The sequence below is a fragment of the Protopterus annectens genome, chromosome 7.part0 (genome assembly GCF_019279795.1).
Source record: "Protopterus annectens isolate FY-2018-M chromosome 7.part0, PAN1.0, whole genome shotgun sequence".
NCBI lineage: Eukaryota > Metazoa > Chordata > Ceratodontiformes > Protopteridae > Protopterus > Protopterus annectens.
The window spans coordinates 454,018,874-454,031,902 of record NC_056739.1 but is presented as its reverse complement, the minus strand read 5'-3'; the positions used below and the strand labels follow the sequence as shown (position 1 = coordinate 454,031,902).

The following is a 13,029-nucleotide window of genomic DNA, read 5'->3' as shown; positions in this document are numbered from 1 at the left end:
GCTGATACCGAGTCCTTGGTACTTCCGATTACTGAAACCGCTCAACCGACTACCTCGGCCCAGGAGGCCCCGGCCGAGTCGGTTATTGATTTACCTACTGAAACTGGTGTCCAGGAACCTTCCGACACCATTCCTTTAGACAAGTCTACTCCTGCACGTGGTGCAGCCAGGCCTTCTGCATCCATGTCCATTAAATCTTTCTCCAGGGCTAAAGCTGCTAAACTTTCTAAAGCTTTGCCTCCCAAGGTTGCCTCTCAGAGACCCTCTACTGGCTCTCAGATTCTCAGCTTAGCAGAGGATCTTATCTCCTTAATTAGAGGTTCTCAACCTCATCCGGACAGGGGCTCTCAACCACCCCCAGACAAAAGGCCCAGAGTTGAGGCCTCTGACCCCCACTCCTCAGATGAGTCCACTGATGGCTCTACTCTGTCAGACCACCAGGAGGAGGCTTATTCGGCCTACGAGGATTCTGATGCTGAAGAATCTATTCCCTCGGCCTCCCCTCCTGAAGAGTTTCTTTGGAGAGACATTACACTCTATGAGAGAACATTTTCAATGGCAGGGTCAGGAATTCTCTGATTCTAGAAAAGAGATTAAGGACCTTTTTACATTTACCTCAGCATAGGCCTTTAGCTATACCTCCTGTTTTGAATGTCATTGATGATGTGTACTCTGATGCTAGTACAGCCCCTGACTCTCTCCCTCCGGCTCCTGCCAAACCTGATAGGTATTACAGGGTCCCGGATTCACATCTACACCTGTACAAGGCCCACTCCGCTGATCCAGAAACTATTTCCCAGGGCCCAAAAGGGGTTGCAGCTGCCACTGCTAGAAATCCTTTACCCTCTGAAAGGGAGTCCAGAGCTTTAGAGAGATGGGGTAAGAAAGTGTATACTTCTGCAACTCTTTCCATGAGGGCATTAAATTGTCAATTTCATATGCTACAGTACCAAGAGTATTTGTTAGATGAATTGCATAAGAAACTGTCTTCTTCTGAACCCCTTGATCGCAAATCCCTTCAGGATCTGGTACATAACTCCCAGCAGGTTAGTAACCATTTCTTGCAGTGTGGTTATGATGCATTGGAAGCTTCATGTAGGTCAGCTATGACAGGTGCAGTCATACGTAGGCATGCCTGGCTGAAGGAACAAAATCTGCCAGACCATGTTAAAGCTAAGCTTTTGGATGCTCCTATGGAAAAGCAAAAATTATTTGGTTCCACGGCTCAAGAGGTCTTAAAGAAATTTGAAGAAAAGGCAAAATCTGTGCAAACTGTCAAAGACTTTCTGCAAGTCCAACCACCGAGATTCAGCAGAAATTGGCCTACTAAGAATTGGTCTTTTCCGGACTCGGACAGATCTCACAGAGGCAGGAATAGGCGTGCCAGAGGTAGAGGGCAAGCTAGAGGCTCCTACAGAGGCCGTCAATGGCAGCCTCCCAACCAGAGAGGTAGTGCAGGAACTACAACTGCTACACCAGGACAGACTCAATGACTTTGTTTTGACTCCGCCGACCAGGGCTCAATTAGAAGTACCTTTGGGCGGAAAGCTTTCTTTATTTTCAAAAATTTGGTACAGCATTACAAGGGACACATGGACACTGCAAATAATAGACAAAGGATACAGGTTCCATTTCCACACATTGCCAAAAAGAAAGGGCATGCCAGACCTGCCACCAAATCAGAGGGCAGACGCTTTGAAACAGATTTCCAACTTAATACAAATGAAAGCTATAGAAAAGGTACCTCTTTCAGAACAAGGCCAAAGATTTTACTCCAGATTATTCCTTGTTCCAAGAAAAGAAAATCAGTGGAGGCCTATTCTCGACTTGTCCGCACTGAATACTTACCTCACTGTGCCAAAATTCAAAATGCTGACTCTACAGCAACTCCTTCCCATGCTGGGCAAGGGGTCTTGGCTGGTGACTCTAGACCTCAAGGAGGCATACCTGCATGTCCCTATCAGACAAAGTTGCAGAAGACACCTCAGATTTCTTGCAGGGTCAGAGCATTATCAATTCTCAGCATTGCCCTTTGGCTTATCTACTGCGCCCAGAGTATTCACGAAATGCCTGGCATCAGTAATTGCACACTGCAGACTTCAGGGGATTCAAATTTACCCATATCTGGACGACTGCTTTATACAAGCAGACAGCAAGCAAACTTTGTTAAAGGACTTGGATTATGCCATCCACCTACTGCAGGCCTTGGGATATACAGTCAACATCCACAAATCAAGACTTGTTCCATCCCAAAGAATAACTTTTCTGGGTGCGGATCTAGACACAACCACCCAAATGGCCTTTCTCACAGAAGAAAAACAAAAACAACTACCGGATTACTTCAAGGATCTGACAAGGCAAACTCAGCTGACTGCAAGGAAATTCCTGCAGGCCCTGGGTTACATGGCATCTTGCATTCTTCTGATTCCACAAGCAAGACTGCATATGAGAAAATTACAGTGGTACCTAAGGAGTTTATGGGCTCAGCACAGTCACAGCTTAGAAGCTTTGATCCCACTCATTCCATGCCTTCAAAAGGAATTTCTGTGGTGGGCTCGAGCCTGCCAGTCGAACAGTGGTTTGCCCTTCAGCAAGCCAAGAGCCAACCAAACCATCACTACGGACGCTTCAGACCAAGGTTGGGGAGCACACATGGAGGGCAGATGTATCCAAGGGCTATGGTCACAAAGAGAGCTGCGCATGCACATAAACCAAAAGGAAATGCTGGCAGTGATACATGCAATCGAGGCCTTCAAACTTTTTCTTCATCAAGGCCACCTACTCATAAGGACAGACAACACCACAGTTATGTGGTACATAAACAAGCAAGGAGGCACCCATTCCTACCCTCTTTGCAGACTGGCAATGAATCTATGGGAACTTTCCTTGAAACTCAATATACAGCTGCAGTCCCAGTTCGTGCCAGGGAAAGACAATATACTGGCAGACAGCTTAAGCAGAAATACCATGGATGCACACGAATGGATGCTGCACCCAGACATCTTCTTACTCATAACACAATCATGGGGAAGGCCGGAAATAGATCTGTTCGCCTCCCCCCACAATCATCAACTGAAGAAATTCTGCTCAAGGACATACCACCCACAAGCATGGAAAGTGGACGCTCTCTCTTTCAGCTGGAAAGCTCTAACAGTGTATGCTTTTCCACCTCTACCATTAATGACCAAGGTCTTACTGAAGATCAGGACAGAGCAAGTCAGAGTGATTCTGATAGCTCCAAACTGGCCAAGACAGCACTGGTACCCACTGTTAAAGAGCATGTCACAGACAAAACCATAGCCTCTCCCCCTATGGCCACTTCTACTGACACAGCACAATTTCAAGACTCTGCATTCCAACCTGAAAACCTTGCAGCTAACTGCCTGGAAAATACCATGACTCCTCCTCAGGATAAGCTATCCCAGAGAGTGAAGGATATTATTATGGAAGCTCGCTGGCCTTCCACAAGGAAGGCATATTCAGCAAAATGGAAAAAAATTCACACTTGGAGCACAACAAAGGCCCTAGATGCGACAGTGATGAACATGGCACACATACTGGAATATTTGGCAGAATTGTTCCACAACGGGCCTGTCTTACTCTTCCATAAAGATACATGCCTCAGCAATTTCAGCAGAATACAATGTTAATCCACCTGTCTTCTCTCATCCTCTCCTGAGACAGTTTCTGAGAGGAATCAAGAACATCAGTCCTCCAAGGAAACCACCTCTACCTACTTGGGACCTTAGCTTTGTGTTGGAAAAACTAACACTTCCTCCCTTTGAACCAGCAGCATCTGCAGATCTACAGTTTCTGTCTTGGAAAACTGCCTTCCTTCTGGCCATAACCTCAGCAAGAAGAGTATCTGAGTTACAAGCTCTAATGGCAGTACAGCCATTTCTTATCTTTCATCAGGACAGAGTTTCATTGAGAACCAATCCTACATTTATGCCAAAGGTGGTATCCAGGGTATCTTTGAACCAAGCGATTCACTTGCCTACATTCTTCCCACAACCACAAAATAAAGGGTGAAAACTTCTGCACACCCTGGACATACACAGACAGTTGCGTTACTACTTGGACAGAACTAAAAGTTACAGAAAGACTGACCAGCTGTTCGTAGCATATGCTACTGGAGCACAAGGAAAAGCATTTTCCAAACAGACTATTTCAAAATGGATAGGAAATTGCATTCGTTTTTGTTACTCCTTTCATGGAAAAACTGTGCCAGCTAACATTAGACCTCATTCCACGAGAGCCACAGCCACCACCACAGCTTTCCTAAGAGGGGTGGCTAACAAGGACATTTTAGAAGCTGCTGCATGGAGCTCCGTGCATACATTTGCCAAGCATTACAATTTACCTTTATACTCCAGATCCAGAGCAGGCTTTGCTACGGCAGTCCTGCAGGGTATCTTAGCTACACCATCCTTTACTTAGTACCTCCACCCCTAGATTGGCTATGGTATTCTACCCATATGTGATGACTGCAGATGCATCCTTGAAGGACATAGTACAGTTCTGTACCTACCATAAATGTAGATGTCCGATAGGTATGCATCTGCAGTCAGGTTTACCCTCCCTCCTTCCCCTCTGTGGTATACTTCTTGGGTACTTACCCCTCTTATAGCTAGCTGGGGGGATCTATTATGGTGTATTTGTTTTTATAGTACTGTGCATGTTTGGATTTGTTTTTACAATGCATATCTCCAAATTTTAGCCTTCCTTAGAGGGCACCTGGCATCTGGGGCAAGAAAAACTGAGGAAAATGGCGTCGGCTGATGCTTTTATACCCCAGATGCTCTGACGTCAGGGAAAGTGCGACATCAGCCAAGGCCAGACCCAGACTTTGGAATCCGGCCAACCGAAGGGCTGCCTGAGGCAGGACAACCCATATGACTACAGATGCATACCTATCGGACATCTACATTTATGATAGGTACAAAACTGTACTTTCTGATAATTTAACTCTATTTCCTAATCTGTAATCAAAAGAAGGGCCAGCCACTTGTTAGAATGTCAGTGCAAATGCTACATATAGTCAACATACAAAAAATAAAAAGCAACATATAGTCAAGCAAATGCATGTGCCAAAAAAATCTTTCAGCTAAGGTCACTAGAGAAAACTTTGACAACAGGAAATGAAACAATTTGTCAGTATTAACCAAGCTTAAAATCAACTGTTTAAGTTACAGTTGGCATTACAAATATCCCTTCTATAGCATTAACAAATGGATATGGAACCTCAAAAATTCACAGGCTCTTAAAATGAAAACTCACCAAAAGCTGTAGTTTCACAAATCTGCACCTTTATTATTCCTGAAATCAAATGCGAATAAATCACTGAAACTATTACATTTGATTGGTGACTTTTATTTCCTAGTTTTGGGTGTTAAATTCACTGTCAGGTTTGATTAGTACTGTGGTAATGTGAAAAAACTGTGTTCCAACATCTGTTAAGTAGATCAAATTAGCAAAATAACACAGTACCACCATTTATTCACCTTCACTGTAACAGTAAAAAGCAGTTCCATCAGTGACTGGACTATGAAAGTACAAAGAACGAAATAGGGAATTATTCATCAGAAGACCTGAAAACTTGTATGCTTACAACAACACAGTACAGTGACAAAATACAGGCATATTTTGCTGTGTTCACTATGCTCCAGCAAAACAAATGTAGATGCAGAATAGGTGTGAAGACGTGCACAATTATGCATTGGTAGCAAATCAAATCACTTAAAGAAATTGGGGAAACTTAACACTACAGCATGTTAACAGTAATCATTGAATGGCATTATATTGGAATGTAATTTCCCTCATCTATAGCTTTTTATCATCTATTTTACCATCAGGTTGTAACAAACACAATGCAGTTCACTAGGAAAGAATAACTGCAACTGGGACCGATGTTTCATTACTAAATTCTTTTTAACTGTTCCTGCCGGTAAAACTTTGCGTTTTAGAATGATCGTTCATTCCGGTTACTATAGAAACAATCCACAATGAACGATCATTTTAAAAAGCTAGCTGTTAGCGGCAGGAGCAGTTGATAAACGTTTATTAATGAAACATCTGACCCAGGTGGTGGTGATCTGAATGTAGCTAGTTTGCAAGTGTAACGATCGTGCGTGGAAAGCATGAGACAGATGGCAGGTGTTATGCAGAGTAGAGCGCAAATATAAACAAAGTCTAAACTAGTGGCTGGCAAGGCAAGCTTGGCAACAGAATTAAAAGTTGGAAAGATTTTGTTTATTAACCTAAAAGCCTAACATAGTAGCAGAGAAGGAACACTCATGAGAGGTAGGATTTTGCACGTGACATGAATGCTGGAAGTATGCCTCTTAACTTCTTAGAGCAAGAAACCTAGACAAAGCCTTATATAGAAATGAAGACTTTTTTTTTTAAATATTACTCTTACAAACTGAGTTCATAGAATTACAGTTTCTACATAAGCATGAATTTATCGAAGGGTACGAAGTCAGAAATACAAATGCACATATTGCCCAACTACAGTTCTTTAGGATTCAACTCTAATTTGCTTAAAATGCACAATTTAATGCTTGGGAAAGTAAGCAAAAATCATGGACATTCTGCAACGCCGAACATTTTCGGTGAAGGAAGTAGTGGTTCCGGTCAAAGGGGAACGATTCACAAGGACTTAGGAGCTAGACCTAAAACCACACCAGGTACTGTTGTTAATAATACTACTACTACCACTAATGAGTGGCTTCAAAAGAACTTTAATTTCCAAAACACTGACTATACGAGAAAAAGTGTTGCAGATGGTGACACATATAGTATTAAATTAGAGAAATTGTATAAATTAATGCTACAATATAGAACATGTGTTATTGAAAATGCCTATTTGAAGGAATGCATTAAAAAGGAAATAGTCCCAAAAGGACTTCGTATATGCAAATACCCCAATAATGTGCAAATGGGGACTGTTTTTTATGAAAATTTATTGAAAACGTTTAACGAATGTGGTTTGGAAGTTGTGCAACATATTATTGATGAGAATGAGAGAAAGTTAATACTTTTGGATAGGGACATTGTTGAAATTGATTTATGTATTAAAAGTGACATGATTTTTGGTATTAAAGAAGAGAAGGAGAAATATTTTAAAATTAGAGGTGACATAGATCCGAAATGTGATGAAATTATACAACGTAAATGGAATAAATTAAATAGGGATATTTATGAATACGCAAATGATTTGAGTTACCCCAAACCTTTACAAAAATACTTTAAAGGTAGTAAGAATTATGGTAACAATCATAATATTAACAAAAATTACAATAATAACAATAATAATAATAATAACAACAAAAAAGTAAGTAAATATCAAAGGAGGAATAGTAGGAATTATAACAGGGAAAGAATAGAAGAGCAATTATATGACCTAGATTTCCCCCCCCTTGGAAATGAAAACCATGAAATATTTTTTGAACAAGAAAATGATAGGAGAATGAATTTTCAGACACGAGGGGGGAAAAGGGGAAGAGGGAGATTCAGTTATTAAATACCCTCACCCATTTGGATATGGGTCAAGAACAAAATCTTGATTCTGTACTTGAGACCAATTACGAAGTGGGAAATGATATGGGTATTAGTTCTAATTCTAATATTAATTCGAATTTTAATCTGAACTTTAATATTGGTATAGGAGCTGAAAACAATGTCAATCACGAGATGAGGGACAACAATATTATTAGGGAAGACGTCAAAAATTCTTTTGAGGGATTTTCTATATATAATTTTAGTAATTATACGCTTGACAAAAAACATTTCAGTCTATTTAGTAAAGGATTAAAATATATTCCATCCAAAAAAGGTGATATGGCTAGTACCATAATAGATATGAAACTTTTCTTAAGGAAAATCAACCTAACTATTTTGGCTTCTAGAGCTGGCTTTAATAAAAAAGGTTATAGAGAAAACAAAGAAATTAACGAATTAAATAGGAAATCAACATACAATCCTCCCCTTTTACCACAAATTAAGAACTTGGAAATGGTATTGGAAAGGGAAATAAGAAAGAAAAGTGCTAAGAAAGGAACTTATTTCTACCAGAATTTGAAAAGGGAAGAGAACGAGTTATTGAAAGAAATTGTAGATGATAAAACAGTGAGAATCATGAAACCTGATAAAGGGGGTGGGATTGCGATAATGGACAAGATCCTATACGAAGCAAAGATGAATACCATCCTAAACAATGAAGACAATTATTGTGTAGTTTCACAACAAGAGGTTGAGACTGCACATAAAAAAATAGAGATATTAATTCATGATTTACATTTAGAAAACGTTATAGATATTAAAACTGTTAATTATTTAAAGGTGGAAAAACCAAGGGTAGCCACAATTTTTGGCATACCCAAAATACACAAAAATCAGGAAAATCCCCCATTAAGACCCATAGTGTCAGCAGCTGGGGCAACAACGGTTCCATTAGCCAAATACGTTGACACAAAAGCAAAGCATATATGGGTAAACAACAGTACTATTTTAAAAGACTCTTGGGATTTTCTAAGGGAAATAACACCTAAACTTTTTAGAGAAGACATTATATTTATAACTATAGATATAGTTGATTTGTTCTCTTGTATTCCATATCACGAAGGAATGAAATTGTTCGAAGAAAGTGTTTTTTTTTGATAATATAATGACTCAAGAAGAAAAAATAGCTACAGTTAGTTTTATGGACGTGATATTGAAAAACAATTATTTAATTTTTAATGGTGAATACTACAAGCAAAAATCTGGAGTTTCAATGGGAGCGGCATGCGCTCCCACATATGCGAATTTAGTACTATCCAGATGGGAAGAAAAATATATTGTAAATTCCAAATATAAAGATAAATGGGTACTTTACCATAGATATTTGGACGATATGGTTATGTTTTGGATAGGGGATATAAATGATTTTTTTGAATTCATGGACTATTTAAATACCACCACAAGTTTCTTGAAATTCACTTATACTATAAATAAGGAAATATTAAACTATTTAGATGTTGAGATTTATAAGTATAAGAATAATTTTGAAACAAAGGTATACAGGAAACCAACGTATGTTAATTCTTTTTTACACTTTGAAAGTGCACACCCCTTCCATAGTAAGAAAAACATCTTAAAAGGGCAATTTGTGAGGGGGTCTAGGATGACAAGTAGACAAGAGGACTTTCACGAAGAATGTGATAGACTAGAAAACATGTTTCTAGACAAAGGTTATCCTAGTGAATTTATAAAAAATATAAGGAAAGAAGTGGAAATAGGTAGAAGTGGAAGATTTCACCCTATTAAAGGGATAGAAAGAAACATTGATGTTGGTTTGCGAAACGAAAGGACAGAGAATACAAGAAAAATAGATGGTGAAACAGAAAGTCATCAAAGAAGATTAATAATAGAGTACAACTCCCTAAACAAAGATATAGGAGGAATATTTAATAGAGAATGGAAAACATTCTTAACATACACTGATATTGAAGAGGTTAGAGAAATAGTACCTAAAATTGTTTATAAAAATCCACCTAATATTAAGAATATGGTTGAAAGTAAGGGGAAATTCAAGAGAATGAATTTGGGTGAACTAGTAGGAACTTTTAAGTGTGGAAGATGCCCCCAGTGTATTTTTATAATAAACAAGAAAGAAATACACTTGGAGAGCAGAAATAAAACAATAAAAAGTTTCAGGTATTATAATTGTGAAACCCAAAGAGTAGTGTATTTAGCGACCTGCCAAAAATGTCAATCCTTCTATATTGGAAAGACAGCGAGACCATTAAAAAGGAGGGTCTATGAACATAATTATGATATCAAAAAAGAAAGAGAAACAAACGCGCTTTATAAACACACAAAAATTTGTTCAGGTGCAACCTACTTGTTTTTTGTGTTAGAACAGATTCAGATTGATCCCAGAGGAGGCCCATGGGAAGACACATTAGAAAGTAGTGAGCTTTGGTGGCAGGTACATTTAGACGCTAGTAAAAGTCCAGGATTAAATGACTACATATCCATAGGAGCTATATTAAGACTAAAAGCAAATAAAATTTAAATGATTGAATCCCAGATTTTAACACTAGGGGGCAGTAGACCATAGAAGAATTAAATGAATATATATTAATATTTTCAAACAAAAATAAAACTTTTTTATTTCAGTTTGGAATGTTACCCCCAACCTCACATAAAATAATAACAAAGATTTTAAGAAATTTATTAGATATATTTATTGAGTCCCTATAAATCTAACATTTACAAGGTATATAATATTCATTTTGTCACTAGTTTGGTTTTAAACACACTTAATGCACTTTATATTTATATATATTTATATATTTATTTATATATTTATATATTTCATATGTCTATATATGTATATACAGCCATGTTTTTAAGTATTTTTAATTTTTTATATTAATCGGATGTGGTACAGGCAACATTGACTTTCCTTTCGTATCAAGAAGTGATCAAGGATTTTATGAATTAAAAATTCCTTATAAGTACGTAATGTCAATACACTGCATGACTTTAAGTTTACTGAGAATATATATATGTAATGGCAGATGCAAGTCTAACATTGAGACAAATCTGCATCAAGTGTATGGCATAACAGCGTGAGTAAGAACACAGAGGAATGTATGTCTTTTGGAATATGGGTCCGTGTGCACTACGGAGATGCTTAATAATTAATTTAAACGCTCATGAATATTCATGAGAAATTGAAGCCGATAGGGCATTTTAAAATGTGGAAATTGAGTGTTATTGGCACATTTTTCTTAATTAATAAGATATTTACCTATTTAAATGTTACACTGCACAACTACCTTACATCTGATGAAGTCCCACATTTGTGAGACGAAAACGCGAGTATTTCTTGTAGAAGAGCGTTAATTTATTTTAGTGTGGTTTATCAATAAAAGTGAACTGTTCACTTGACTGCCTGGAGGTTTTTCTGAGTACCAGCTTCATCTACAGCAATCCGTTTATAAGCATGAATTTATCGAAGGGTACGAAGTCAGAAATACAAATGCACATATTGCCCAACTACAGTTCTTTAGGATTCAACTCTAATTTGCTTAAAATGCACAATTTAATGCTTGGGAAAGTAAGCAAAAATCATGGACATTCTGCAAAAGTTATCACAGTTAAGAAACACGGCTGAAAAACAGTCAATGCAAACAGCATAATGGGACCATTCAGCAAGTATAAGTGAAACTGCCCCTCGGGGATACAGTTCAACATATCGGCACATAAATAGAAAAAAAGTATAAAAAATACGGTTCACCAACATAACATATGTGAGAAACGTCACAGATTTTAAGTCCAATAGCACCGAGACAGGAACACAAAGTTAAAGTGCAGTTGCGGTTAGAAGCCAAACCATGATTGGAACTGAAGCCATACAGGATGTTTCCAAGCTAATTGACACTGTGGGTGGGAATTTGAGTGACGTGGTTGAGTGGGCGTTACTTTGGTCTGCTTTAGAGTGGACCCGATTTTTAAACGCTGGGATTGTCCCTTTAAGAGACTTTCTAAATCTACCTCAGCACAGGCCTTTGGTCATCCCACCCATTCTGAAGGTAATAGATGTTTACCTGGAATCCTGCCTCACCCCTGATAACCTTCCTCTGGCCCCCAGAAAGCCTGACAGGTACTACAGGGTGCCAGATTCTCACAAATTCCTCTACAGATTCTCATAAATTCTTCTACAGAAATCCAACAGCAGATCCGGAGATAATTACTCAGGGACCTAAGGGGGTTAAAGCTAACTCTGCAAAGAATCCTACTCCATCAGACAAGGAATCCAAAGCCCTGGATAGATGGGGTAAAAAAGTATATACTTCTGCCACTCTTACCATAAGGGCTCTTAATTGTCAGTTCCGTATGTTAAAATGTCAACAGCACACATTGGAACTTTTAAAACAGAAAATGTCTGCTCTTCCTGATTCTGCCAACTATAAGGACATAGCAGACTTACTGCACTCTTCCTCTCAAGTAGCTAAGCATTCCTTGCACTGCGGATTTGATGCCCTAGAAGCTTCAAGCAGGGAAGCAGTGACAGGTTCGGTTATCAGAAGACATGCATGGCTGAAGGAACTACCTCTCCCTGATCATGTCAAAGCTAGACTTTTAGATGCACCTCTTGATAAGGAACGCCTGTTTGGACAAAAATCTGAAGAGATGCTCAAAAAAAATGGAAGACAAAGCAAAATCGATGCAGACTGTTAAAGATTTTCTCCAGGTGCAACCTCCTAGATTCAGCAGAAATTTTCCCTCTGCCCCTTGGTTCTTTCCTGCACCTAACAGGCAGGCAGAAGCCAAGGCACGCAAAGACGGACCTGCCAGGACTCAAACCCAGGGCCAGCAAAGAACTAAACAGTGGCCCTCCTTTAGCACTATAACCGGGAACTCAAAAACTACCCTGTACAGTAAAAACTCTCGATTACTACCTTACCCATTCATGCTTGCCTCCCTCCATCAAAAGTTAGGAGGAAGGCTGTCTCTATGCACAAAAAATTGGAGCTTTATAACAAGATATATGGGTCGTAAAAAATCATCTCTCAGAGGTACAAATTCAATCTCCAAATACTAAAACCTCCTATTGGGTACCCAAACCTACCTCCAAACCAGTGGGCAGAAGCACTAAAGCAAGTGCAAAACCTTATTTCCCTAGGGGCAGTAGAACCATTTCCTCCAGAACAAATTGAAAAGGGATTTTATTAGACTCTTTCTGGTGCCCAGGAAAGATGGGACCTGGCACCCCATTCTGGACCTTTCCTTCCTAAATACTTTTCTGGTAATACCAAAGTTCAAAATGCTTACCTTACAACAGCTTCTACCTATGCTACCAAACAAAGCTTGGATGGTAACCTTAAACCTAAAAGATGCCTATCTACCCATCCCAGTAAGGGAATCATGCAGAAGATTCCTACGTTTCAGAGCTGGAACAAAACACTTCCAGTTCTCATCCTTGCCCTTTGGCTTATCTACTGCGCCCAGGGTTTTTTTACCAAATGTCTAGCC

At 39.0% G+C, this 13,029-nt stretch overlaps 1 protein-coding gene across 1 annotated transcript in view; it reads left to right on the top strand.

Moving 5' to 3' along the window:
• Nucleotides 1-13,029, top strand: part of GPS2 (G protein pathway suppressor 2) — a 1,799,357-nt gene that overhangs the window by 1,354,869 nt on the left and 431,459 nt on the right. The gene's annotated exons all lie outside the window — the stretch shown is intronic.